At 34.6% G+C, this 27763-nt stretch overlaps 1 long non-coding RNA gene across 1 annotated transcript; it reads left to right on the top strand.

The window, feature by feature from the left end:
- The first annotated feature begins 673 nt into the window (after window positions 1-673).
- On the top strand, window positions 674-22456 carry LOC309647956. The gene is made up of 2 exons (XR_014256414.1): window positions 674-6572; window positions 12871-22456. It is a non-coding gene; the product is annotated as an uncharacterized lncRNA (long non-coding RNA).
- Window positions 22457-27763: the final 5307 nt, after the last annotated feature.

Raw genomic sequence — 27763 nt, 5'->3', positions numbered from 1 at the left:
ATATTTTATAAAGAAAATAAGAACATCTAAATTATGAGTACAGACCTCAATAATATAGCTAACAATTATTGAGTGTTTGCTGTATGTCACCAGATGCATTATTTTTCTTTTTACCTTTTAGAAGATCCCTAAGAGGTAGTACTATCATTTCCATTTTACAGATGAATTTTCTGAGAATCACACAATTAGTAAATATCAATAGCAGAGTCCAGACTTGAATAAAGATTGGAAATAGCAAGATCTTTGCTTTTGACCCTCACGCTATTGTTTTCTCTAATTTATATAAATGTTTCCCTTACTCATATTCGAATTTGGCTGATCAAAATTATTTTTAATACAAGGTAGAATGAATTATATTGTTGCTTTTATGTTATCGCAAACACTGGCATTTCCTATTATGTGGTATAGGAGTTAATTTAAACAAATATTTGCAGAGTGTAAGGCAATTTGCTGGATATTAGGGAGATGAGATGAAGATCATTATCATAGCCAATAATTTTAATAAATCATTATTGACATACTGTCTTTTCAAGTGTATCCAATACACTCCAATAATCAATCCAAACCATTGCTTATTGCTTACACCTTCTTTTCAAACTATACAAATTAATAATCATGGGATTTGGGGGCATTTCTTATCTATAGATATTTTATATATATATATATATATATATATATATATTCAATACTATATATATGACTTTGTATATAATATGATATTACCCTGTATATATCAAATTACAGAGTAATATCTAACTGGGAATGATTTTTTTAAATATGTCATATTAGGAAGAAAGATGCAGTGGGAAACAAAAAGTCCTGAAAAAAGCATCAGTTTGGGAAATAATAAACCTGGATTCAGTCCCACTGCTTGCCTCCACAGTGATGTCAGTTGAATTAGAAACACTCTCTCTTATTCCCATCTTCCTCACCACCTCCTGCTACACTTGGCATTAGAAGCCCTGCAAGGGCATTATAAGTGGATCCTGCTTTTGTGAGCCTTGCTCCAGAAGATGCAGGACTGAGCCTTGGTGCAAAGTTTGGTAAATATATACACTCCCCTGCATATTGCACAATCTGTGTAACTGAATGTGCTGACCTTATCTGAATCAAGTTCTGACTCTGCTCCTTACAAACTGAATGATCTAGGGTGAGGCAATAAATATCTCTAGTCCTCACTTCACTCATCTGTAAAATAAGTAGTTAGATTCTGATTCCCAAGGCTCCTTCTAGCTCTAACTTTGGTGTGTCACAAAGCATCTCAAAGCACAGATGAATTAGATGAGCATTGGCAATAGGTCTGCAATCAGCCTGAACATTGTGTGCCAAAGAGCATAAAAGAAAAAAATCATATATATGTTGGGGAGGTATAAACTAAAAGTAAACAGTGATTTTTCTTGTGTGGTAAATTTACAGAAGACTTCAGATTATGTGTGTATATACAGAGTATGTACATAATAAAGTTAAATGTATTTTATTAGTTTTTCTTAATATTCTGGGTCGATCATTTATTACATTTAGTAATCAGAAAAAATCAATAAATATCATGAAAGAGCTAAGAAAACACTGGAAAAGAAGTAACCACAGGGGATAATGAGCTTGGTCTTTAAAGAAAACCATAATTCGAAAAGATACATGCACACCAATGTTCATTGCAGCACTATTTACAATAGTCAAGACATGGAAGCAAACTAAATGTCTATTTACAGAGGAATTGGTAAAGAAGATGTGAAAAAGGATGAAATAATGCCATTTGAACCAGCATGGATGGACCTAGAGATTATCAGACTAAGTGAAGCAAGTCAGACAGAGAAAGACAAATATATGATATCACTTATATTTGGACTCTAAAAAGATGATACAAATGAACTTATTTACCCAAACAGAAACACACTCACAGACACCAAAAACAAACTTATGGTTACCAAAGGGGAAAGGAAGCGGAGAGGGATAAATTAGGAGTTTGGGATTAACATAGACACAGTACTATATGTAAAATAGATAATCAACAAGGACTCACTGTATAGAACAGAGAACTGTACTCAATATGCTGTAATAACCTATTTGGGAAAAGAATCTGAAAAAGAATGTATATATGTATATGTGTAACTGAACCCCTTTGCAGTACACCTGAAACTAACACAGCATTGTAAATCAAATATACTCCAATATAAAATAAAAATTAAGAAATAAAAAAGTAAAATATAAAAAAAATAAACTTTCCATTTAAAAAAAAAAGAAAAGAATTGGATTTGGGGGTAAAAGAAATGAAAAAAGGGTATTTCAGGAAGTGAAAACCTGGTCCAAGATAAAATGTGAACTAGGTGTTATTTAAGACAAGTTGAGAAGTTCAATGTACAGCACACTGTAGAGTGAGAGGTGCCCTGTTTGAGAGGGAGCCGCTGCTGAGACTGGATGAGGGGCTTGGAGTGCATGTTTGGAGAGCAGTCATGTTAGGGATGGAGCATGTAAAAGATTCCTCAGATGGAGTTACTGATTATATAATTCCTTCTTCTGGCTCACGCCCTACTCCTTAGGTATTAGTATTATCATCCCCAGAACTGGGAGGTATTTGAGAAGACAGTAAAGAGGATGGAGAGCAAAAAAGTAAGCACTTTCTTAAACCAATTGACTCTGAGTGTCAATGAATTTGATTGTCATCTTTCTAAGGTATTTTGAAAGAGGAACATAGGAGGAGGCAGCCCTCAAGGGATGGGTTCACATGTTGTGGAATTTCAGTCACCCCTGGGGGTTATGATAAGACAATTAATGTATTTAAGAGAAATATCTCAGGCAATGCCTCCAATGGTACCATCCAGTTGATTGCCTACTATGCCCACACTAAAAACTGACTCAGTAATCTGTATGTATCATTGGCAAATGTTTTATGTATCCGCAAGGTGGGTATTCAAGAATTTAATCTTATTAATTGGTACAAGTTAACTTTGTTAGAAATCCAGTGATGATAGTGTTATTTTAATCCTCAGTCTCTCTATAGGAATTCTGGGCAGCTGTCAACAGGGAGTATTACATGGCTTTAGGAGACACTGAGTCCTGTCATTTCTGTTTTGAAAACTTTCACATTCATTGGGGTGGCCTCCTGGTCTCCAATAATTTAAATCCTGCACATTCCATTTATGTGACAAACTCCTACTGTTTTAGAAGAATCTGGAGCACAGTTGTGACAGGTGGCCGTGTAATTCAAACAAGCTGTGGTGGTTTTCAGGTCAAACTATGCAGACTTAACTTTCTTAGAGTTTCCTTTGACACAGATGTTGTTTTGTTTTTTATTATCTAAGCTTTACCTTGGAAACGATTTCTGTTTATTTTCTACAACTATACCTTGAGGCAATAGCAAGAGGGAGGGTTAAGTCTTTACTTTCACTGTCAAAACTGATAGCCTATAAAATATCTAGTTTTTTTTCCTCTTGAAGTGACATTCAAAAAAATCTATATCTTTTGAACCATGGAGTTGGGATCTCATAGAGAAGACAGGATGACTAATACTTTCTTAGACAGTCTGGATTCTGAAGTATGAGTATGCATTGGCATGTGGAACAGACTTAGAATTTAAACCAGTGTAGACTAGAATGTCTTTTACCTGCTTAGCAACAATTTCGTTTGAAAAATTCTTTTTGAGAACATTTAAATTAAAAACAAAAGGTTGTAACAATGCTTGTTAATCAGCGGACTTGGTAGATGGAAATATTATATTATTCCTGTCTAGGTAGTTTATTTGCTGAAAGGGCAAATGCCAATTTTCCCTAAAAGTGATCTCTAAATAGTAGTGGTAGAGTTAATTTTGAGGGCACTTAAGAATTAGGGTAACCAATTTCAAGTATACAATACCAAAAAATGGTAACTAAGTGAGGTGATGGATATGTTAATTAGCTTGATTGTAGTAATCATTTCACAATGTAGAAGTATATCAAAACATCACGTTGTGTACTTTAAATACATACAATTTTTGTTAATCATACATCAATAAAGCTGGAATAAAAGAAAATAAAACAAAATCAAATAAAGTAAAATAAAATAAAACAAAATTGAATTAAATTAAATTTAAAAATAACATAATATAAAATAACAAACAGACTTAGGGTAAACAGTTCATTTGGTTTGCCTAGGACTTTCCCCATTTTAGCCCTGGAAGTACCATGTCCAGGAACTGGAGAGGTTGATCACCTACTCCTCTTTTCCTTTCTCTGCTCTGCTTTTACCTTTCTTTATAAAGTTCTCAACACTCTAACCAAAGCAAACTTCATTTTAATCAGTAAGTGAGTATTTGATCGAACTGGATTTGTTTTTGAGCATCTACATTGAGCACGGGTTGAGGGTAGATGGTGATACCCATTTGCCAAGACCCTTTGAAGTAGCAGTTCAAAGAGATGTTGGCTTTTCTCAAGTAGAGTGTAGAAGCTATTTTTCATCCTGAGAAACTCAAACTTAAATCTGCAGATGAGTGAGAGTATAAACTAATGAGTCTGGGAGAACATAACTGCCACATTGCTAGACAGCACGCTAGAAGGCTACTTAAGGGGAAACTACTGCGATTCCTTGCCGAGCCAACTTATCAGGGCTTTTAAAAATGAAAGTGCCTAAAGACAACCTTTCTGAACCTGTTACAGCAAAGTCTTATTACCAGCATTTCTGTGTGCTCTTTTTTTTTTTTTAATTTAATTAATTAATTAATTTTTGGCTGCATTGGGTCTTCTTTGCTGCACGGGCTCAGTAGTTGTGGCACGCAGGCTCTAGAGCGCAGGCTTAGTAGTTTTGGTGCACGGGCTTAGTTGCTCCACGGCATGTGGGATCTTCCCAGACCAGGGCTCGAACCCGGGTCCCCTGTGTTGGCAGGCAGATTCTTAACCATTGTGCCACCAGGGAAGCCCTGTGTGCTCTTTTTTAATGCTGAGTTTGAGGAAGGGTGCTCTGAAGACAGTGAGGAAATCATTGCAAACTTCCTAAATCCTACCTCCAGGTTGAAGTTGACAGGAAAATATGTGGAAGAGTTCTCATTTTATCTAGGAAGCTGCAGCAATTGAGGAGAAAATCATAGTTTTCAGGATAAATTTACAGCACAGAGGCAGTCAGAGATAGAGAACTTGGTAGGGGTCCAGAAAGTTCAGTTATTCTGAATATCTAGGGTGCTAGAAAACTCTTGAGCAAGACAACCACTGATGTTGTTCCTTAGGTGACTTATGCTGACAAAATTTGCTTTTTTTGTTCCCAATGTCGAATCAGAAAAAGGACATTTATGGCAGCGTGGAAAAAAAATCAAAATAGTTTCAGAGTCAACAAACTTGAAAGCTTTCATTTCAGACTTTTCAGACTTGGCTGTTACAGTGCATAAAAAAGCATAGTGTCTTTGAAGATGAATATGCCATATTAATGCTATAGGGAGATGCTTTTGCATATGTAAAGCAAACATCCCCATGAAAACAAATCTAGGAGACTAAAGTAAACTTCTCTTCAATACTGTTTAAAGTAAAAAAATAAATCAATAAGAGCAAATGGTGCATTTATTCAGGGCTGCTTTCCTTTGCTACAGAAGGCTTTTGATTCAAATTGTTGTGCTCTCAAATGAGCAAAGCAAGGTAGCCTAGATTTCATTGATAGAAAACTGTTAGGATGAGTCTATATTTACCGTGGAATATACTCCAGAAGGTTTTCTTCCCCTACTTAATCCTCAATTTCAGTTTGTTTTTGGATAATATGGTGCTAACTTTTAGAAGCAGGTTGCAGAAAAATGAATGTTAATTAAATGTCTCATACTAGTTAATCAATGTTTTACTGAAAAAAAAGCAACCTCTAAAGGAATTGACAAGACTGTGAATTTTTATTGTATTAGAATTGCTTGAAGAAAAAAAAAAACAACAGGGAGAAGTTGTCTAATTTTATTTAGGTATTTTTTTTCCTTATAATTATGACACTGGTATTTCTTGTATTCCTGAAACACATTCATTTAATTTTGTAAGAAATATAATCTCTTATAGTTTGAAGTTGTGAGAGAGTAATACCGAGGACTACCTCAATAGTCCTCTGCGTAACATTGTCTCTTAGCAATGGTTCAAGAGGTAGAGAACTTATAAGGGCAAGATTAATGATTTATAGCCATAAGCATGGATGATATCCAGAGGAACATGAAGAATTCAAATTTGAGAGGAGAATAAAAAGCAGTACTCAGATGACTTTAAACATACATAAAAATGTATATACATAAGAATGTGTGGCCACTCTGTACTCTCTCATCTTAATAGTCTCAGGATCAATGATTTTTTTTTTAAACTATGAGACCAAGTATTTGACCATTCACTAGGCAGGGATATTATACAAGGCAGCACAAAAGACTAGCTCACTTATAATATGTTTTAAAACATCTTATGGAAACAAATTGAGGTGACAACAAATTTGATCCTATTGACAACAAAAGGATACAGATATTGAGAAACTCAGAGACGGTGGCGTGTAGAAAATAAGTAAGACCCAAATTTTCCTAAAAACAACAGTATTATGCATATAATTGTTAAAATTTACACACACACACACACACACACACACATATATATATAAAAGTTAAAAAATTTTTCTATAGATTTGGCCATACCCACTTTTAATATGTCATTTTCTAAAGGATTTGTCATTTCTGTTGTTTTTTTTCTCTGAATAAAAGCATTTTTTTTAATTTTGCAGAAAAAATCAAAGAAATGGGTGGCTTTTTGAGGAAAACATATATGACGAATGATTTAGGATACATAAAACCTAAAGTATCCTCTTTACCTAAAGACATTAAGAAGCATGTCAAAATTTTTCAGAATTGTACTTGGTGCAGAAAATCCCATATATATATTCATTCAAACCTTTCAGAATCAAACTTTTTTTGTGACTCAGAATATACTGACATTTAAAAAAATTGCCTTTGCCAAATTGCCCTAACTTTCAACAAAAGCTAACAAACATGAGATTAGAAATGCCAGGAATTGCTAGGGACAAATATCACATGAATGAAGACACAAAAATAACAGAGTGAAATATTAGTCAATCAGATCTAAGCATGTATGGAAATCCTAAGTGAACCATGGAAAGGATAGTTGATATTTGGGTGTGATTATCATCTGTAGCCTCTCTTCACAAAATCCCCACTGTGATACAGAGAAGGAATAATCACTGCGTAATATTTTATCCTTAACCAAATCTTGGGTTCCAACCTTAATTCAGACCATGGGTCATGAAAACATCTCTGAAACCCTTCTTTTCTTAAGCCAATTTGGTTTAGTTATCTTTAAACCAAACTTGATAAAAGATAATGCTCTATTTCACAGGCCATTTACTCTCTCCACCATCATAGAAATGTCCCCACCTGAGACACAATGTCAACATCACAATCAAGGAAAGGTTTATTCATAGCAGGTATGCCGTTTTCTATTCCCACCAACAGTGCACAGGCTTCCAATTTCTTCACATGTTTTAATATAACACTTGTTATTTTTTGTTTTTTGATAATGGCCTTCCTAACAAGTGTGATGTGATTTGCATTTCCCTGATGATTAGTGATGTTGAGCATTTCTTCATATGCCTGTTGACCTTTTGTATAACTTATCTGGAGCAATGTCTGTTTAAGTCCTTTGTCCAATTTTTAGTCAAGTTAGTTGATTTTCTGCTATTGAGTTATAGCAGTTCCTTATATATTTTGGAAATTAACATCCTATCAGATATATGATTTGCAAGTATTTTCTCCCATCCCATAGGTTACCTTTATACTTGTTGACTCTTTTCTTTGCTGTAAAGAAACATCTTAGCTTGATGTTGTCCTACTTGTCTATCTTTGCTCTTGTTGCCTGTGCTTTTGGTGTCATAATAAACAAATCATTGCCAAAATCAATGTTATGAAGTTTTTCCCCTATATTTTTGTATTAGAAACAGAACAAATAAGATGAATGGATGGATAGATAAATAGATATAACAGGAGATCTATTATAGGAATTGGCTCATGGATTATAAACTTTGGGAAGTCACAAAATCTGCCATCTGCAAACTGCAGAACCAGGGAAACCAGTCTGACTTCGAAAACCTGACAACCAGGAGTGCCAATGTCCAGAGGTAGGAAAAGATGGATGTCTCAGCTTAAGTAGAGAGAGCAAATTTACTCTTCCTCTGCTTTTTTGTTCTATTCAGACCCTCAACAGATTGAGTGATGCCCACTTGCATTGGTGAGGGTGATCTTCTTTCCTCAGTCTACTGATTCAAATGTTAATCTATTCCAGGCACACCCTCAAAGACATACCCAGAAATAATGTTTTACCAATTATCTGAATATCCCTTAGCTAGTCAAGTTGGTACATAAAATTAACAATCACAGGTTTCTTCTAGAAGTGTTATAGTTTTAAGTCTTATGTTTAAGTCTTCAATCCATTGAGTCAATTTTTGTGTATGATGTAAGATAAAGCGGTAATTTTATTCTTTTGGGTGTGGATATCCAGTTTTCCCAAAATTATTTTTTACAGAAACTATCCTTTCCCCATCTATAGTCTTAACACCCTCATCAAAGATCATTTGACTGTATATGCATGAGTTTATTTCTGGGTTCTCTATTTTCTTACATTGGTCTATTTACCTGTCTTTATGCTGGTACCATACTATTTTGGTCACTATAGCTTTGTGATATATTTTGAAGTCAGGAATACAGAATGGAGCTTCCTTGAAACAATTAAAAATAAAACTACCTATGATCCAGCAATTTCACTTCTGGGTATTTATCCAAAATAATTGAAAACAGTATCTTAAGGAGGTCTTTGCATATCCATGTTTATTGCAGCACTATTCACAATAATTAAGAGGTAGAAATAATCTAAATGTTCATCAGGGGATGAATAAAAATAAAATGTAGTATATATGATGAAATATTATTCAGCCTCAAAATGGAATGAGGTTCTGACACATGCTGCAATATGAAGTGAATGTAAATTCATTATGCTAAGTGAAATAAGCCAGTCACAGAAGGACAAAATACTGCATGATTCCACTTATATGAGATAGCTAAAATAGTCAAACTCATGGAAGCAAAAAGTAGGATGGTGCCTGTTGTTCAAAGGGTATAGAGTTTCAGCTATGCAAGATGAAAAGTCTAGAGATCTTCTGTATAACGATGTGCATATAACTAACAATACTGCACCTTATACTTAAACATTTATTAAGGGGGTAGATTACATATTACGTATTTTTTACCACAATAAAAAAGGTTTATCTGATACAATCATGCATTTCAGTAACAAGGTGAGCCAGAGAGCAAGAGTGAGCAATGTCTCATCATGCTGATTAAAGCAAAGAGAAACAATTGAACATTTGGGATTGAATAATAGAGCTGATTGATTAAATATCAGTATCTGAAAATCTTTGTGTTCTTATAGCATACCAATAACTAGTTAGAAAATATGATGAAAAATGTAAAAAGATCTTCCTCATAATAACACCAAAAATATAAAACAGCCTAGGTAAGTGTATCAAAATATGCATAATAACTCTATAAAAAACAAACAAAGTATAAAACTTCCCTGGAGAAAGAAAAGATAAACTGAATAAATGGAGGTTGATATACGCATTTCTGAGAAAATATTTATTAATGACTTTTCAATATTGAAAAGATGTCCACCTTTATTGCATATCACTGCATTTATTTTAATATAAACTAAAGTGCTTTAACAAACATCAAAATATAGTGACTTGAGTAGGAAAGGAATTTATTTCTTCTTAATCTTACAGTCGAGAAGTGAAAGGCCTGGGGCTGTCAGGATTGGTCTGTCATCCTTAGTATCCTTAGCTTCCAAATTTACTCTAGTTTTTTCCTATTTCCCACTAGGCTAGAAGGAGGAAATAGAGATGCTAGGGCAAGTAATCTTTAAGGAGAGTTTGCACACATCTCGTTGGCAACAGTCTAGTCATGTTGCCATGTCTGGCTGCCATGGAGAGTAGGAAGTGAAGTCTGTAGCTATTCCAAAACAGGGTGGAATCTCTACATGCCTAGTAACAAATCAACTTAAAACTTAGTGACTCAAAACAACAACAATCATATTATTATTTCTCAAACTTTTGGTGGCTCAGGAACTTTGGAAGAGTTCAACTGGGCAGTTTTGGCTCAACATCTCTCCTGCAGTTATAATGTGAAGGTATCAAGAGTAAGAGTAGAGTAGAGCTGTGGGCTGCTGGAGCTGCTGGTGGCTGGTTGAACATTTTCCTCTCTTGTTAACCCAGAACTTTTCCATGAGGTCTTGATGTATTAGCTGGGGCTTTCTCCCAGTATGGCAGCTTCTGGGCAGTTGGGCTGCTTACATGCCAAGTCAGTGGTCCTTAGGGAGAATTCTCCCAATGAAGGAGGGAGAAAATTAATTGCCTTAAGAGGGCTTAAGAAATCGTGTCATCTTTACTGTACTCTACTGATGAACACAGACAAAGGCCACCAGATTCAAGAGAAGAAGACATAGAACCCACTTTTCAGTGGAAGAGTGTCAAAAATTTGAAGCCAAATTTAAAAATTGTTATGCTTATTAAAAGGAAAAATAGGAGAGTAGAAGCTGAGAAATGCTTTTTAGTCCCTGTCTGGTCTCTTCTGTCCCACAGACACTACACACACATACACACACATACACATGCATGCTCTCAAGTTCTCACCCACTTCCTGCATCTAGCTCAAATTTAATTAATACAAATCTGTTATTTGTATTAATTCCAAGGGTTGGAGAACTAATGATGTCAAAGATAAAAACACCAATATTCACAGAAGATTAGGAAGAAGAACGCTTAAGTGCACAAATTATTATTTGGAAAAAAGGAGGTTTGGAAACATTCAGTTGTCTGTTACAGATATCAAACCCTGCTTGAAAGAAGACTCCTTGCCCCAGAGGGAGCAATTTCCTTGGTATATCTTCTCTTGTCAACCCTGATCCTTCTTTATAGAAGGGACTTCCTTTTTCACAGTCCTTCTCATCCCCTATGTGATCCTTTGCAAGTTCTCCCTCACCTGTTATGCCCTGTAACCACTGTTTCAGTGGGTGTTGCAGATATGGAGGTTTGATGACCTCAGGGTTGCTTTGGAGCCAGAACAATCATAGGCATCTGTGCTCAGGTTTGTAATTTATTTGGCAATTCACTTTCCTCCAAAATTTAGTAGTCTCTGGTCTACTTGCTTCCAGTCAGTTTTATGTGAAATAACCATCCACATAGATCTCCTCTGTTTACAGTTCCTAAACTTGCAGAATTTCTTCTTATATTGGATGGCTTCTGAACTTAATCAGTCATCTCTCTCTGTCCTATAATGGGAGTTCCCTTGAGGGATTTGTAACCATGAGTTCATGTGGGACAGCAACACCCTTAATCTGATTTTTGCTTCCAGTCTGCTTTTGGGCAATAAATTTACTTCCTGCTGCTTCCATACAGAAGCAGTTGGAACTTCAAATTCATTAAGGCCTCAAACTTCTGGACATTCATCCAGTTTAAATTTCAGGCCACTGGCTGTCAGAACCTCCCTTAACCAAAGCTTGTTTTTTTTCTATCTTTGCTTGCAAACTGGCCAGTTTTTGGCTAAATGTCTCTTTCACTCCCTATTGCTAAAAGCAACAAAGAATAGCCATTGCAAACATTCTACATTTTTTTCAACCAGTTCTCATAGGTCTGACATCCAGGTTATCACAGCAAGTGTTCTGCCGAGTGCTTTAAAGTTGGTGACTAGATTGCAGGACTATAATGATACCTGTGTTCTTTCTAGTTATTAAACTATTGCTAAGGCAATCCTTCATATTCTAGGTTTTTGTCAGTATTCCAACATCCCAGAAGACAATTCTATTTGTTAGGTTTTGGGATAAAGTGCTATAAAATGTATCCTGTTGTACTCAGTCTTAAATAAAAAAGAAGTTTGTTTTTTCTCTCACAGATCAATTCAAAGTTGAATATTGTAGGGCAACAGTTTTTAAGGAAATGACTCAGAGGCTGTACTTGTCACTTGCACTCATGCACCCAGCCACTAGTTTAATTACATAGCCATGGTAAGTTGTAAGGGTAGGCAACCTATATCCAGCTAACATTTTGGGTTTCAAGTGCAAAAGAAAGAAAAGGAGAATGGATAATAAGAGCTGGTTAAAAGTTTCTGTGACATTCAGGTAAAAAACTAATGAAAACTTTTTTTTTTAATTTTTGTAACAACTTAACCAAATCATTTTAAAATTGACCTGAAATAACAAACATGTGAAAATAATTATAGAATTCTTGAAAACAAAGAGTAATAGAGTTGGGATAATATTGGGAAAATATAATTTTCCCTAAAAAAGATTTAAATGTATGAAATAAAAGAATATGTTGCTAGAATAGGAGTAGACAAATAGCCCCACAAACATAACTCAGAGATTTATATTGACCAATTTATAAAACTATAGCATATGATAAAGATGATATTTCAGATAAGTCATTGGAAGAGTCATTACTAAATTATATTTATTAAAAATCAGGCATACAAAATAAAACTATAAAATTGCTAGAAAAATATAGATTCGAATACTTGTATGATAATGGAGCTGGGAGAGATTTTCTGAGTGATAACAAACCATAAAGAGTTACAGAGTCCGTAAAGAATAATTCGATATAAATGATTGACAAACATTGCAATTAAAAATGACCATAAGCCTTACTAAAATGCAAGTGGAAATCTGGACAATCCATATAATTTATATAACACATAAAGAATTTATATCTTTAAAGAGTGCATGGTTACTGCAAATGAATGAGGAAAAGAGCAACGCTCTAATGGAATAATGGGAAAGGACATAAATCACAGAAGAATAGTTAGAATGTTCTAGAAACTTATGGGAAAACATTAAACCTTGGTAGTTATCAAGAAACAATTAAAGTAGTGAGAACATTTTTCAATTATCAGGAAGTAACTAATTAAAAGATTTAATGTTGACAAGTTTATAGCGAAATGGAAACGTTCGTGCAATGCTGAAGGAGGCTTCGTTTTATAATTTTTTAGAACAATATAATAATATATATCAAAATCATTAAAATATTCCTACCTTCCTAATGATCAGTTATAACCCTTGGGGAGTTATAAAAATGAGCAGAAATGTGCAAGTTTATAAAAATATACCAATAAAAATGTTCATCAATATGCTTTTAACAACAACAAAACACTGCAACTTCGTAACAGTCTTTCAAACAGGGCATATGTAATACGTGCATACCTTGAAATCCTGAGCAACATTAAAATTTGTGCTATACATATATATTTATTTACACAGGAGGATATCAATGATTTTAAGTGAAAAAAATTACAACATCATTTATAGGGTACATATGTACATATATGCATATGCAACACATATGTATGTTTATATTTTTTCTTTAAGATGATAAATATTTGAGTAACTTAATGAATTAGGGAAAATAGTTAGATTAAATGAATTAACTAGCTGAACCAGGTATAAAAGTATACTCTTGTGAATGAATTATCTGCTGAATACAATTAGCTATGGAATTAGAAATGATTAAAAGGGGATAATTTGGCTGCAGCTGAGTGTTTGAGATTGTACTTAATCATATGATATTGGTTAAATTTTAATCTGAATAAAAATTTAATCAAGAAACATGAAAATGTCCACTACTCATTTGTACCCATTGATAATATATTTTTATATGCTTTCAACGTTCATTCTGAAAGAAAAAAAATCTTAAAAATTCAGAAATCATGCATATATGCATATATGTACATATGTTAAATTGAAACAAATATTGAGTGACTTTATTTTAAAATATAAATCAAGGCTGCCTCTGTTACCACTCTGTAGTTTGGCTAAAATTAACCCATACCTTTATATTCTACAATACCCATCTTCAATTTGAAATGTACAAGTCATCTAGTTAAGTGAAAGCTTGATAACCTAATATAACAAGCTTGAACATCAGAAATCGGCTAAAATCTTTTATGTGACAATTGGCTCACAAATGTCTGCCTGGGCAGATGGTATTGGTTTTAAAAGAAAGGCATAGTTTGCCTGGAGAATTTCAGAAAAATCTGGGTATCATTTTCAGACTCTGGTAAAGGAGAAAGATGTCATTTCCTTGACAGCCCCAGTGATTTCCCTGTTACTGTTTGCATGGCAGATGCCATGAACAGATTGATGTGTAAAGAAAGACAAGGTACAGGAAAATCATACATTAAGACTCATTAGCTGGAGAGAGACATGCTTTGCTGGGAACCACCTGGAAGCATTTTTTGATGTACAGAGAATGTTTAACATTCTTAATATATGTGCTTTTTAATGTGGTGGGACTAGATTTACATATGTGGTGCTTGACTGAATGGGAAAAAGAAAAGAACACTGTAGTTGAATGACAAATAGACGTCCATGAATATGTAGCAGAAATGAATCAGTCTTAATACAACTTTCAGCGTAGAATGCACTTTATTATTTCATTTATCCTCTCAGCCTGGGTCTGTAGAACTGAAGCCTAATAATGGAACTATTCATTACTGTCCAAAACAAATAAACCAAAACAAAACTAAAACATCACTAAACATAGAACATTATGAAGAAAAAAATTGAAAGCCATGTTTTTGTGTTTTGTGTTGTCATCAACTTTTATTTTTATCATTTTCTCAAGAATGTGAAATCTTGGAAGGTCTGAACCATGCGCGAAAATAAAATACTTCATTTTGCTGAGGTGGTGGTGTCATTGACACAGGATATTTTAAAGAATATTTTCTTTGGGGGGAAAGGACTAGAGAAATGACTGTTAGCTATTAACCCAGAGAATGGTTTGACACATTGACAAACTTATAGATTTCTGATATGTATACCGTGCTTGAATGCGTATTTTCATTCACAACATGGACCAAGATCCTCAACACTAGTAGTGAGATACTGATGTCTATCACTATTTAGAAACCTAGTGCCCTACTTACAGTCAATTTATCAGTACACAGTGAAGGCAATCCCAGGTACAAGGCCAGCCTGCCCCTGCATGCCACAGAGGAAGACTTGATAGAAATGCAGGCTGCATTTACTACACACTCAACACCAAGATTAATTTTTCTAATGGCAAGTAAATGTGCCCCATTATTCACACTCAAAATGTGAACCTCCTATGAGAAGTTTCTACAAATTATTTATAGAAATAGATCAACTGTAATCTTGGATTGACTCAGGTAAATGTTAATGTACAATAACAGAGCATAAAATGATGTTCATCTTCTATTTCCTCTTCACTTTGCTTCCATTCTGAATATTCTTCTTAATAGAGACAATGGAAGCTAAATTCTGTTTCTTTCTGCTTCTTCTCTGTCATCTTTGAACATCACAACACTCTCTGCAGACAATGGATGCATCACTTCTTAGTGAGCATCTCAAGATGCTGCCTCTAACTCTGTGCCTTCATGAAATCTTCCCCACCACTGAGCGTTACTTCTCTCAGTTCTCCTTGGTAGAGGTTTATAATGCTGAATTCCATGTGCCATATCCTATGGACCATGTTACAGTTCTCATACCTGACTGTGTTACGACTTGACCAAAACTTCCCACTTACAAAACTGCTTCCATTTCTGAGGTTAATTTCATCCAGCTATGACACCCTCAAAACACCTTATTGCCCTTATTTACCAATATCCTATTTCATTGTTCATCATGGAATTTGGCACTTGGCTAAACTTCTGTGGATGTCCACATGTTTGACCCAGGAATCTGGAACTGTGTGATCTTCTCAACACCAACAACCCTTGCCATCTGTTCCTAGACCCCATCCCAGACACTGTTACCCCTTATAACTGATCTAACTTGAATTTAGGTATGAAAATGTCTAACCATAGCCTCCCGCCCTCTTTTTTTCTCATTGTCTTCCTTTCTGCATATATTCGTTGATATCATTCTGATATCTAGACCCTTGGTCTCACATTTATATCACCACTGATCACTTCATTTCTGGCTTAATTTCCTTCTTGAACTTTCATCTAAGGTCCCACTCCTTGATCTTGCTTTTCTTAGACAGCTTCCCTGAAAACTCTCACCATTTACTATCTCTATTCATACATCTGGACAGCTGAGATTTGCCCCATGACATCACATAACCATAAAGTTTGGTGCTACTAAAAAATAATTTCATTTCTCTTTGGGTCTATAATACTACTGAGCTATCATAACCCAACCTACTCTATTTATCCCAGTAGCTGTGTTAGTAGGGGTTTTCAATTGAAAAGGACAGAAATAAGGCATTTAATGGCTCATGTATTTGAAAAGTTTGGGCAGTGTCTCTGAACCTTTAACATTCATGAGAATTCCCTATAGGGCTTGTTAAAATAGAATTGCTGGGTCTCATTTCAGAGTTTCTGATTTAGTAGGTCTAAAATGGGAATGTATGATTTGATTTTTTAACAAATACTCAGGGGTGGGGACCACACTTTGAGATCCACTGGTCTAGAGACAGAATTCTCTTCAAACATTGTGGGATACAGGTACTCAAAGATATCATAGGAGTATCTCTCTTTTCTCTCTCTTCCATCCTCTGTGTTGACTTCATTTTTCAGGCAATGTCTTGTTCCACGACAGAAAAAAATGGTACCAACAGCTCCAGGATTAAATATCTTTTTAAACTCATACACCTACAGGAGAAAAATATTACCTTTCCCCATAACTCTTATAAAACACCCATGAAATAAACTAAAAGGAGTCAGGCTTACTCTAGCTAAATGAATTGAGTGGTATTACTGGGGACCAGCAAAGGAGAAGACCCACAAAGAGATGCTGTGTATTAGATCGATGTCCTCTGCAGTGTGCTTCACATCTCTTTGCTATGCTCTTAAAACACGTCCACACTGCCGCCCCCCTGCTCTTAGTTAATGATCTTATTGACAATTTAATAACAACAACAACAACAACAAACAGCTGAGTTTATAAAGCAAGCCATCCCTCACTTCTTGGTTCAAACATGTAATTAAAATATATATATTTATATATTATAAATAATATAAATATATATATATATATATATATATATATATATATATATATATATATAACATCTATGGCCTTCAGAGTATATGTGGCAGGAAGAAAAAAGAGAGAGAAAGCAAGAGTCTTGGAGAGGCAAAGAGTAGAGAAGTAGTTTAGGCTGGAGAGCAAAACAAAAAACAAACAAACAAATGAAAGCCAACAACAAAAACAACCCATGAAAACAAAAAAAAACCCTCAAGTTGTTTTCTCTGGAGTCAGGAAATTATTGGATCACATGATATATCCTCACCTCCTTTATTTCAATTTGTAAGAAAAGTGTTTCCTTTTCATAACACTAATACCATGAAAAGGGCTCTAGTTTCCAGAGGGAATTTCATTAATCAATTTTCCCTTCACATTTCCCTATATGTAACCCTCATTCTCTTATTCTAACAACTTTTTGTAAGTCTATAAATTTAGTGAGATCTATCCAATATACCATATGTGATTGTACATTTATGAGTTCAATCAAAAATTAGCTTACGCCATACCTGCTTTTTAAAAAACTAAACGTCACGTTGATAGTTACACAGCAATCAATATTCATTTATTTCATCGTTTTAAAGGCTGAACACCATTTCACTCTATAAATTACAACATAAATTATTTAAACACTTCCTTGTTGAATTTTGTGTTGCTCCCAGTATTTTGTTACCATAAACAATGCCACAAATGATATCCTTATTTATTTATATTTTTATATTTATCTATTCTACAGTATAAAATCCCAGGTGTGGAATTGCTGGGTCAAAGGATATGCATTTTTTCAGGCTTTTGATTTATGTTTTCTCCAGAACAACCACACCGTTCCCCTGAAGTTTGAGTGGTGCTGGTCTCACCCACCTGCCCACACTGAGTATTACTATTCTTTTAATGTTGGTTAATTGGCTAGGTGTAAATTATCCCTTGGTGTCAATTTACTTTGCATATGCTTGAACACTTACGCAGTAGAAACATTTTTTCAAATATCTACTTATTTGCCATGTTTGCTTCTGCTTTGCACTTTTGTTCAGTTGAAGTATTCCTAATAACAAAAAATGTTAACATTTACTGAGGCTCATAATGTATCAGGTTTGTCCTATTATTTTACAAGCATTATTTCATTTTTTTCTTTTTTTGGATTATAATTGCTTTACAATGTTGTGTTAGTTTCTGCTGTATAATAAAGTGAATCAGCTATATGTATACATATATCCCCACATCCCCTCCCTCTTGTGTCTCCCTCCCACCCTTCCTATCCCACCCCTCTAGGTGGTCACAAAGCACCGAGCTGATCTCCCTGTGCTATACGGCTGCTTCCCACTAGCTATTTTACATTTGGTAGTGTATATATGTCAAGCATTATTTCATTTAATCATCACAATAACCTTATGAATATGTACTATGTTTATTCTCATTTTACAAATGGAGGTTCAAGAGAAGACAGGTTAAATCATTTTTCAAACATTATACTGTAAGTAGCAAATACAGCCAGTACTCAAGCATAGATCTGCCTGAGACCAAAATCATGTGTCCCTTTTTATTCTATTTACTTTTAAATTCCATTCCTTCCAGCCTACTACTACTGCCTTTTCGTGGACTGTCTTTATGTCTCACATGGAATCTTTTGGCCAAGTTCTTTGATTCTAGTCTTAAAGGACTCAATTTTATCATATACTATACATATGCATAGATTTTTCTGTAATGTTTTTCTGATTCCAATTTTCCTTGGACTAACATCTCTTAAATGTCCCCATGTTTCCATACGGCAAAGCTCAAACTACTTATCAAGGTCGTAAATGCTTCCATGGCCTGACTCCCATTAGCTACATCCCTACTCTTGTCAACTGCATAAAACACTTCTCAGTCCTACTCATTTTATTCCCCAACATAACAAAGCAATTTACATTCAATGTTTTATGGCCCTTAGTGTAAGTATTCACACTCACTTTTGTATTAAATACCCACCCCCTGCCCTACCCCAGCAACCAACCCAACAAGTACATACATACCCCTCATTCTACAGATATATCTTTCATCAAGCATTTCAGTAACCTGCCTCTTTAAAGCTTTTCTTGTACTATCTACTTTTTTTTTTTCCTTTATCTTTTTTCCTTTTTTTTTAAACATCTTTATTGGAGTATAATCGCTTTACAGTGGTGTGTTAGTTTCTGCTTTATAACAAAATGAATCAGCTATACATATACATATATCCCCATATCTCCTCCTTCTTGCGTCTCACTCCCATCGTCCCTATCCCACCACTCTAGGTGGTCACAAAGCACCAAGCTGATCTCCCTGTGCTCTGCAGCTGTTTCCACTAGCTATCTATTTTACATTTGGTACTATCTACATTTTTACCCCTCAAGTCCACTGCTTCTTCCTATTCAACCTCTTTACCATTTCCTACCTAGAACCCTTTATTTTATTTAATAATTTATGTGAATCTCACTATGCTCGATTTTAATTTTGAATAACAAAGACCTTGTCTGACTCATTCTATATCCTGCATTTCTAGAAAAGGTCTGGTATATGTAAGTACTTTTGATGAATAAATAAAAAAATAAATTTATATTATGAGTTCACCTGCTAACTTTCTACTAAAGGTCAAGAGGTAAAACTAATTCATCATTTTAAACAAGCCATCAAACTTATATTTTTATATGTTACATGTTTGCACTTCATGGATCATTCTATCTTTTAAAAGTATTTTAAAATTAGCAACAATATATTTCTTTTGTAGATAACTTAGTACTCCAAAATAAAATACCTTAAAAGAAACTCCCCCTAAATTAAACAATAAAAATGACACCAAAAATCATGAAAAGAAATTTGACTACTTGTCTATTAAAGTTGCTTTTTCCTTGTATTCATTTCAATACCTACTTATAAACAAGCTAACATTTTCAAGTGTGTATCATTTAAACATCATTTCCCATCTAATGCATAACAGTAAATGTGCATGTTATTTGTCACTAATTCTATGCAAAGTTTTTAAGTGTGAAAGTCAATTTTAAATATATTGGTTGCAGAAATAATTGTTTCACCTATTTACTCTTGTTATTTAGAATTTTCAAAGCACTAAAAAAGATGCACTGAAACAAGTATGTAGACATTAAATTATTGAGCTATCCACATATAATTTAGATAATTGTTTTTAGAAGATATCTTGTCTGATGAAAGTCTCTAAAAGGGAGATTAAACACTGTGTATTCTTAGAAGATTTTCTTTTCAAAAATTTGTGACAGGTTGTGCTAATTTGCATAAAACTATCAATATTAGGCCAATTTACCAGTGCCGCTGTGAAGGATCTATGAGCTGCTTATGAAAATCACCCCATTTCTATTTCAGATTCCCAGAGAAATTGAATTACAACCAGTCAATTTGTACATAAAAAGATATCTCGCGCAAGTCTAAATATAAATGAAAGCCACAGAAAGGCGTGAAAGCAGACACTTTTCCATGTTACATGGTATCAAACTAATCCATCAAATCAGGAAATAAATGAGGAAGGGAGAAGGATGAGGGAATGGGGTTCAGACTGGTGTTTGCATAGTGTAGACAGCGTCATTTAGTTCATGAAGCAATTTTGAGTTTTGAGGTGAACATAGAAATAAGTAATCAATTTAACAAAAAATTGATTTAACATCTGCAGGTCCATAATTCCTTAAACAAAACAGTTGCGGCAAAAAGTATATGGAAATTTAGACTCTTTCAGATTTTATCAAGGTAACATAGAAAATATACTTTATGATATAAAACATCTCAGTGGGAACTGGGACAGAATCCCATAATTAAACATATTATTGTTTATTCATATAGTATTTGATTTTTTTCAAATACCATAGAAGGAAGACTGTAATTAGTCACCTATCAGTTTTGGTTCAGTTTTGCCAGCAAATGAGTTCTGGTGAAGTTAGGTTGTGCTGCCAAATGAGAATTTTTTTTTTAAAGTAATAATTACAAACACCTCACAACTTTGTTTTTTCTAGATTTCAGATCTTAAGGGTGTAGGTAAAGGGTGGTGGCTCATACTGTATGCTTGCTTGCACAATATCAGGCATGTACTCAAATTCTTGCTGAGGAGAAAAGATTCATATATCTGAAAAAATTAGAGACTGTTTTTGTCACTAGAGCCTATAACCCAGCGCCTCAATTCTGTAGTTTAGTTACTATGACAGTGAAAGTAAACTATTAAATCAATATACATGGAAAACTCAGTTAAAAGAAAAATATGTGTATAGGCTTGGATAAGGGGTCTTGGCAGGCAAAATTCAGAAAGACCAAAGAAAAAGTTCTTGCTGCAGTTACACAGATGATTATGGTTTGAAAACTCAACAAGAGATTCTGATAGCTCCCTTCTCCATCCATCTCCAACTGCAGTCTTGTGGGTGAGACTGACCAGTGGAAATATAATGACAATAGTATGCTATAGGTGTCATAGCAGCCATACATCTCAGCTTTTGTGGAACTTGGGGCAGGATCACCTATCTATACCTGAGGACTGGAGAAGGCCTTACTGAGGAAGTTATGGTTGAGTTGAGTTTTGGTGGATGAGTTGAGTTTTAGTGGATGTGTTGTCCTCCATCCAGACCACTAAGGACTGCAGTATGTTTACATGTATGGGGTAGGGAACCATGACAGTAGACAGACGACCATTATTCATACTGGACATTGGTGACCCAATAGCTGAGTCTATGCACAAATGGGACTGGACAGACCAGTGTGCAAACCACATCAGCCCTGGTCACAGCTATTGTTACTTCACAGGGTATAGCCACTTTGTTAATTGTCTGGATTCTGTTCCAGCACTTTCTAAGTAGGATCACCCTGTCCTTGTATTGTACACTTCTCCCATTTGTATTCACCTACATGTTTAGGCCCTGATGGATAGAGATAGATGTGCAATGTGACTTAGAATTTGTGCAAATGGTTTGAAAAAAATGTTAGTGTTTCATCTAACAAATTAACAGTCATGTAAGAAATATAGAAAAGTATTGTGATCAGAATGGGTTTTTCCCCCCCATGAAAAACATACAACTCAGTAAACAGATACTGTGAGCTGTGGGTGGATATTTCAGCTGTGGATGCTGCAAGGAGTTCTTGTCAGTGAAATAGAGGAACGCAATGTAGGCAACAGTTGTAGTTACAATAGTTGCCAATCCAATACACATAAAATAATAATGGAGGAGGTCATTTCTAAAGGCTGGCAGACAGTAGACCAGCTGAGCCAAGGCAGTGAAAGAAAAAAGATATTTTTTTTCCAAAAACAAAAAGAAATTGGGAAGCAGCCAACCTACTGGTTAAGAATAAAAGGCTCAGTTTGGAAGCTAAATGGGAAGCAGAGTAGCACTGGTCTGATGGTCTAAACAAATTTTTTTTAAAAAGCACAAAAAACCTAAGGTAAAGAGAGAGAGAGAGACAAAAAAAAAAAAAAGGAAGTAAAAGAAAAAGAGAGATTCTAAGACCTTAAACATGACTACAGCTCCTAAGGGTAAAGGGATTTTTCCACTAAAGATGACCTTTAGAATGTTTCCATATCAGTATAGTTTAAAGGAAAACATCTAACATCTACCAGAAGCAGTTTGACTTTATTTCTTAAATCAGCTGTTGAAAATTTCTCCAGACACCTGTCCTAAGGGTCTAGGGCTCTTTTCTGTAGAGGGAATCACCCTGAATCATTTGACAAACAAAGCACTGCAGACTCTGGTCTTGTGGTTAGATTTTGTGAGCCTCCATTTCATATTTGAGAATAAAATAATGAAAAATTTAGTTCATTCTACCAAATACATACATACATACATATATATTTCAGAGGTTTAGTTAGACAATTGATAACTCTAGAAGTTGTAGTCTTATTTGCTTTAACATTTTTGTTTGGTTGGTTACATTGCTGTAGCTTAAGAAATTACTGAGTAAAGTACTAGTAATTATTTTGTATCGTTGGTCAACCAGGTAAAGTTTATAGTTTTGGGGTATATTTGGTTTAGTGATGGTATAAAAATAGGAATTAGGTTTAAAGCTTTTACATTTCACTTGACATAAATTTAGTATTGTGACATTTAATGTCTAGATTCATATTCAATTCAGTCTCTTTCTTAAAAAATCAGATGCATAGAAAAATAACAACCAGGAAGTTTCCAGTTGATATTTACTGGTAAATTTATATATTTTTCTAAATAACCCTTGTTATGTTTTTCTTAAATGTATTTCACTAAAAGTTTTCACTGACATATATTCACTGAAATGTTCTACAGTTCCTATAAATTAAAAACACCCTTTTATTTGCTGATTAAACTTGGGTGAACTAGGTAACACTCTGACCTCAATTTTCTTCTGTATTTAAAATAAGTGTTGAGTGTCCCAGGTAAGTAAAGGGGGGCAGAATAAAATCAGATCACAGAAGATGCGTCACCAAATCTGACAGATATGAACACATAAGATTGGAGTTTAGCAAAACTTCTATCACTGAAGTGTGGTTATTTTCCCTAAAATGGTGGATAAGGAAAGAAAAAGAAAACTCTTACTGGTCAAATGGGATCCTAACTCTGTCTCACTCTCCAGATGTTGTACTGGGGAAAAGAGATAAGTAGGAAAAGTCCTCACAGTCTTCACTAATATATTCCCCTCCTCAACACACACACACAATCAATTAGAAGAGAAGTGTACTGGAGAGATAAATGGAAAATCACTTAAAAATAGAATATCCTACCAATCACTAAGGATGTCAGTATCTTGATATCTCAGTGCTTCAGTAGTAGATGCAGGACAAAGTGCTGGAGCCTGCCATTTCTAGGGCTCCAAGCTGGAAATGGTCTAGATTCAGGGGTACTGTCCTTAGAAATAGGATACACTTCTATATTTTGTTAACACCCTTTTAGAACATTCTACTTTTAGAGCATTCCTCCAATGGTATGAGTCCATATTCTCAAAGTAGAAGTCTGCACATAGCCTTAGTTCACCATTTTCTATGCCATCCCTTCTCATGCCCTCAGATTATAGACAAGCAAGAAACTTGAACAGATTTCAAGTTACAGATTAGAAAAGAAGAAAGAAAAAAATGTTTCTGATAAAAAGTGGGAAAAGTCAAGGAGAAATCAATTGGATTTTACTAAGCCAAATAAAAGATATTATCTCTATATATAAAAGGTATAAGAAGAGAAGAGGAGGAAAAGAGAAAGATAATATTAAAAAAGACTAAAGAATACAGTCTAGAAGAAAACATAATTCCAGAAACAGAAGAAAGCATAACAGAACCATAAATTTAAAATAACAGTTTATAGATAAGATAAAACAGTAACGTGAGGCTGTATATATGAGGTATATACATGTATATATATACAATATACATATGCTTATATATGTATACACACATACATGTACTCATATATAGTATATATATATTTACATATAGTATATATGCACACACATACAAGCATACAATAAAATCAGTAGTAAAATTTGTCATTTCCTTTTCTTTTACAGCAAGGAATTAATTGATTTTTTAATATTAAAATTCAGCATATAAAATAAACACATAACCACACGTTCTTAAGATTTTTGATATTTATCCTCTTATATATCCTCTTTTAACCTTAAGAGGAATCACTCTCCTCCAGACACAAAATTGTTGATTCTCTTTTAAAATAAAGTAAAATTTCTCCTCCTCTGGTGTTCATGACAGGACACATGGCTACTACCAGCTCCAGAATATGGCATCTTACAGCTTTATCCATCAGCTGTACACTGGCAGTCTTTATCACCTGCACAAAAATCTCCAGGGAAGAGGTTGGATCAGTGGGTTATTTCTGTCTCATTGAACGTACATGCACAGATTTTTTCTCATTGAGCATGTATGCTCAGCAATTTGTCCCACTGCAACCAGGTGGATGGGGAAGATTAGAGATGTTAGACTGGTGAACCAGGATACAGATTGCTAAACTCCTCTGGTCTCTAATACTACCTGAGTTTTACACCAGCTTCGGCAAAGAATCAGGATAATTGTTAAATCCATCAAGCCCTTTAATTCCAGTTATACTTACACACAACCGAAAATACACACCCAACTTATCTCTCCTTTTCCTTCTTGCCCAGCCTTCTCCTCCCTGCCCTCTATTTCTTCCTCACACTGCCACTCCCACACTCTCTACCATTTTTTTTTACCCTGTTCTTTAGAATCCATCTTTCTTTATAAACCTGCACCTTAAATCCTAACCCTCTGCCCATGATTTTATCTGAACATAGTTGACATAATTTAACTTTGGCTCCCTGCCTCAGCATACTAATCTCCCCGCAGCTCTCCTAAAGGGAACAGAGGATTCTTTCATCCTCCTACACTACTAAGAACACAGGAGTCTGAGATGACCTTGGCATCCTCCCAGTTCCTTATATCCAATTTCAGATGGTTATTCTACTTCCCTCACATATAAACACTTCTCTCCTGAGGTTCATGACATCAGACCTCAGTATCTTGTCACTTCTTCTGAAGAGTTCCCATTCCTTCTTCACAATGGATATTGTCATCTAACTCACATGATTCTCTACTCCAAGAACTTCAATCATCAGAATAAATGTAAATGATCCAATTCTCCACACTGTACACTTCTTTACCAGGAATCAATCAATTTAACCCTCTCATCCTCATATCTTTGAGGATGAAAAGCCCTGGGCTTTTTCAGCAGCCCAAACTATTATACCTCTGTGAATTTAAACTCTAACATATAATCACTGAGCATGCTTCATTTATCTTCATCTCTTTCAATTCATATTCTAAGTAGATCTCTGATTTTACTGAAGCCTTAAGTTTTCTCAACCCAACTCACTTTTGTCCCTAACTAGTACAAACATCATGCTGCAACTCTTCTATTGTCACATATTCCACTGTTTTGTACCCTTTTCTGTACTATATTTATTGTAACCTATTCCCTTGGATCAACATAGACATTCAGCACTTCTTCTCTTACACCTGGTTTATTAAGTACTGTTAGAGAAGATCACATGGTAAGTGGATTAAAACCACTTCAATCTTTACTCTTGGTTTGTTAGTACTTTTCACTAGCAATTTTACCTATTTATGGTCATCTTTCTTCCCAAAATTTTGCAGCAAACTCTTCCAAATATTCACCACTCTTCCCAAATCTATTTCTGGGACTACCTACTGAGCTCTGAAAGGCTGATGGTTTTCCTTTACCTGGGACAGAAATAAATTAAGTCATTATCATAATATTGACATCAGTTTCAAGAATTTCTGAGGATCCCAACACAAAACTTTCATAGCATGGTTGACCCTGAGTCATCCCATATATCTTGAAAATTTTGATTGTAATTAATTACCAATTTTAAAATGTATAATGGCATATTTAATTAAAAAATTTGAGAGAAGATGAAATAAATCCAGAGGTAGATTTTCAAGAGTTATACAATGTAAAAATTACAGCAATAATCACTATTTGTGGATTCCTTATTTGCAAATTTACCTACTTGCTAAAATTTATTTGTAACTCCCAAATCAATATTCACAGTGCTTTTACAGTCCTTTGAAGACACGCACGGTGGGGCAAAATTTTGAGTCCCCAGGCATACGTGCTGTTAGCTGAGGAGGAACAAGATGACACTGACTTCTTATTATAGCTCTAAGACTGTAACCAAGTGTCCATTCTGTGGTCTTTTTAGTGCCATATTTTTTGTGCCTTTCGTTGGTGGTTTCACTATGTACGATGGCCCCAATCATTGTGCTGATGTGCTGTCTAGGGTTCCTAAGCACAAGAAGGCTGTGATGTGCTTTGCAGAGAAAATACATGTGTTAGATAAGGTATGTTCATGCATGAGTTATCGTACTGTTGCTCCTGAGTTCAATGTTAATGAATCATCTCAAAGAAACACAAATATTGCATGATATCGCTTCTAAATGGACTCTAAAATACAATACAAATGAACTTATTTACAAAACAGAAACAGACTCACAGACATAGAAAACAAACTTATGATTACCAAAGGGGAAGTGGGGGGAGGGATATGTTGGAAGTAGGGGATTAACAGATGTACACTACTATATACAAAATAGATAAACAACAAGGATTTACTGTATAACACAGGGAACTATATTCAATATCTTGTAATAAACTATAATGGAATAGAATCAAAAAAATATAGATTTATACATATATATGTATAAGTAAATCACTTTGCTGTACACCTGAAACTAACACAATATTGTAAATCAACTATACTTCAATTTAAAAAACTTAATGATTCACCAATATTTTAAATAAAATATATTTAAACAGAAACACACATAAAACAAGATAATGCATTGATTGGTGATGAAAATGTTGTGACCAGATTGTTACAGGAAACTAACCTCATATTTCCCCTAGGAGCAATGGTTCAGTATTTACTAATTCAGTGTTCACGGTGACTTTTTAAAGCATAATCACTGGAATAATGAGAATCTGCCATCTATAGATATTGATATTACAGAAATCGGAGGGGTTGCCATAAATGACCTGCTCCTGTATTCTTGGTGATGACACAAATGGAATTACCGCCTATGTGCAAACAATACCTGCATGAACTGCAAATAACTAGTAAGTCACTCAAAATAGCAGATGAATGAATTTGTTAAGAATGATACATAATCATTTTATTGGGCCATCAATTAAGGTTTCTGATGGTTTTCTTGTCAGTTTTCTGTAAATGAATCAACTGGCTTAGCAGGTCAAGACAGAGGTCAGTCTTGCTTCTAGTAGGTCAAGGATGCC

This window comes from Balaenoptera physalus (assembly GCF_965194825.1).
Source record: "Balaenoptera physalus genome assembly, chromosome: 18".
Classification (NCBI taxonomy): domain Eukaryota; kingdom Metazoa; phylum Chordata; class Mammalia; order Artiodactyla; family Balaenopteridae; genus Balaenoptera; species Balaenoptera physalus.
The sequence above is the reverse complement of the archived record's forward strand: the minus strand, read 5'-3'. Positions and strand labels throughout refer to the sequence as shown.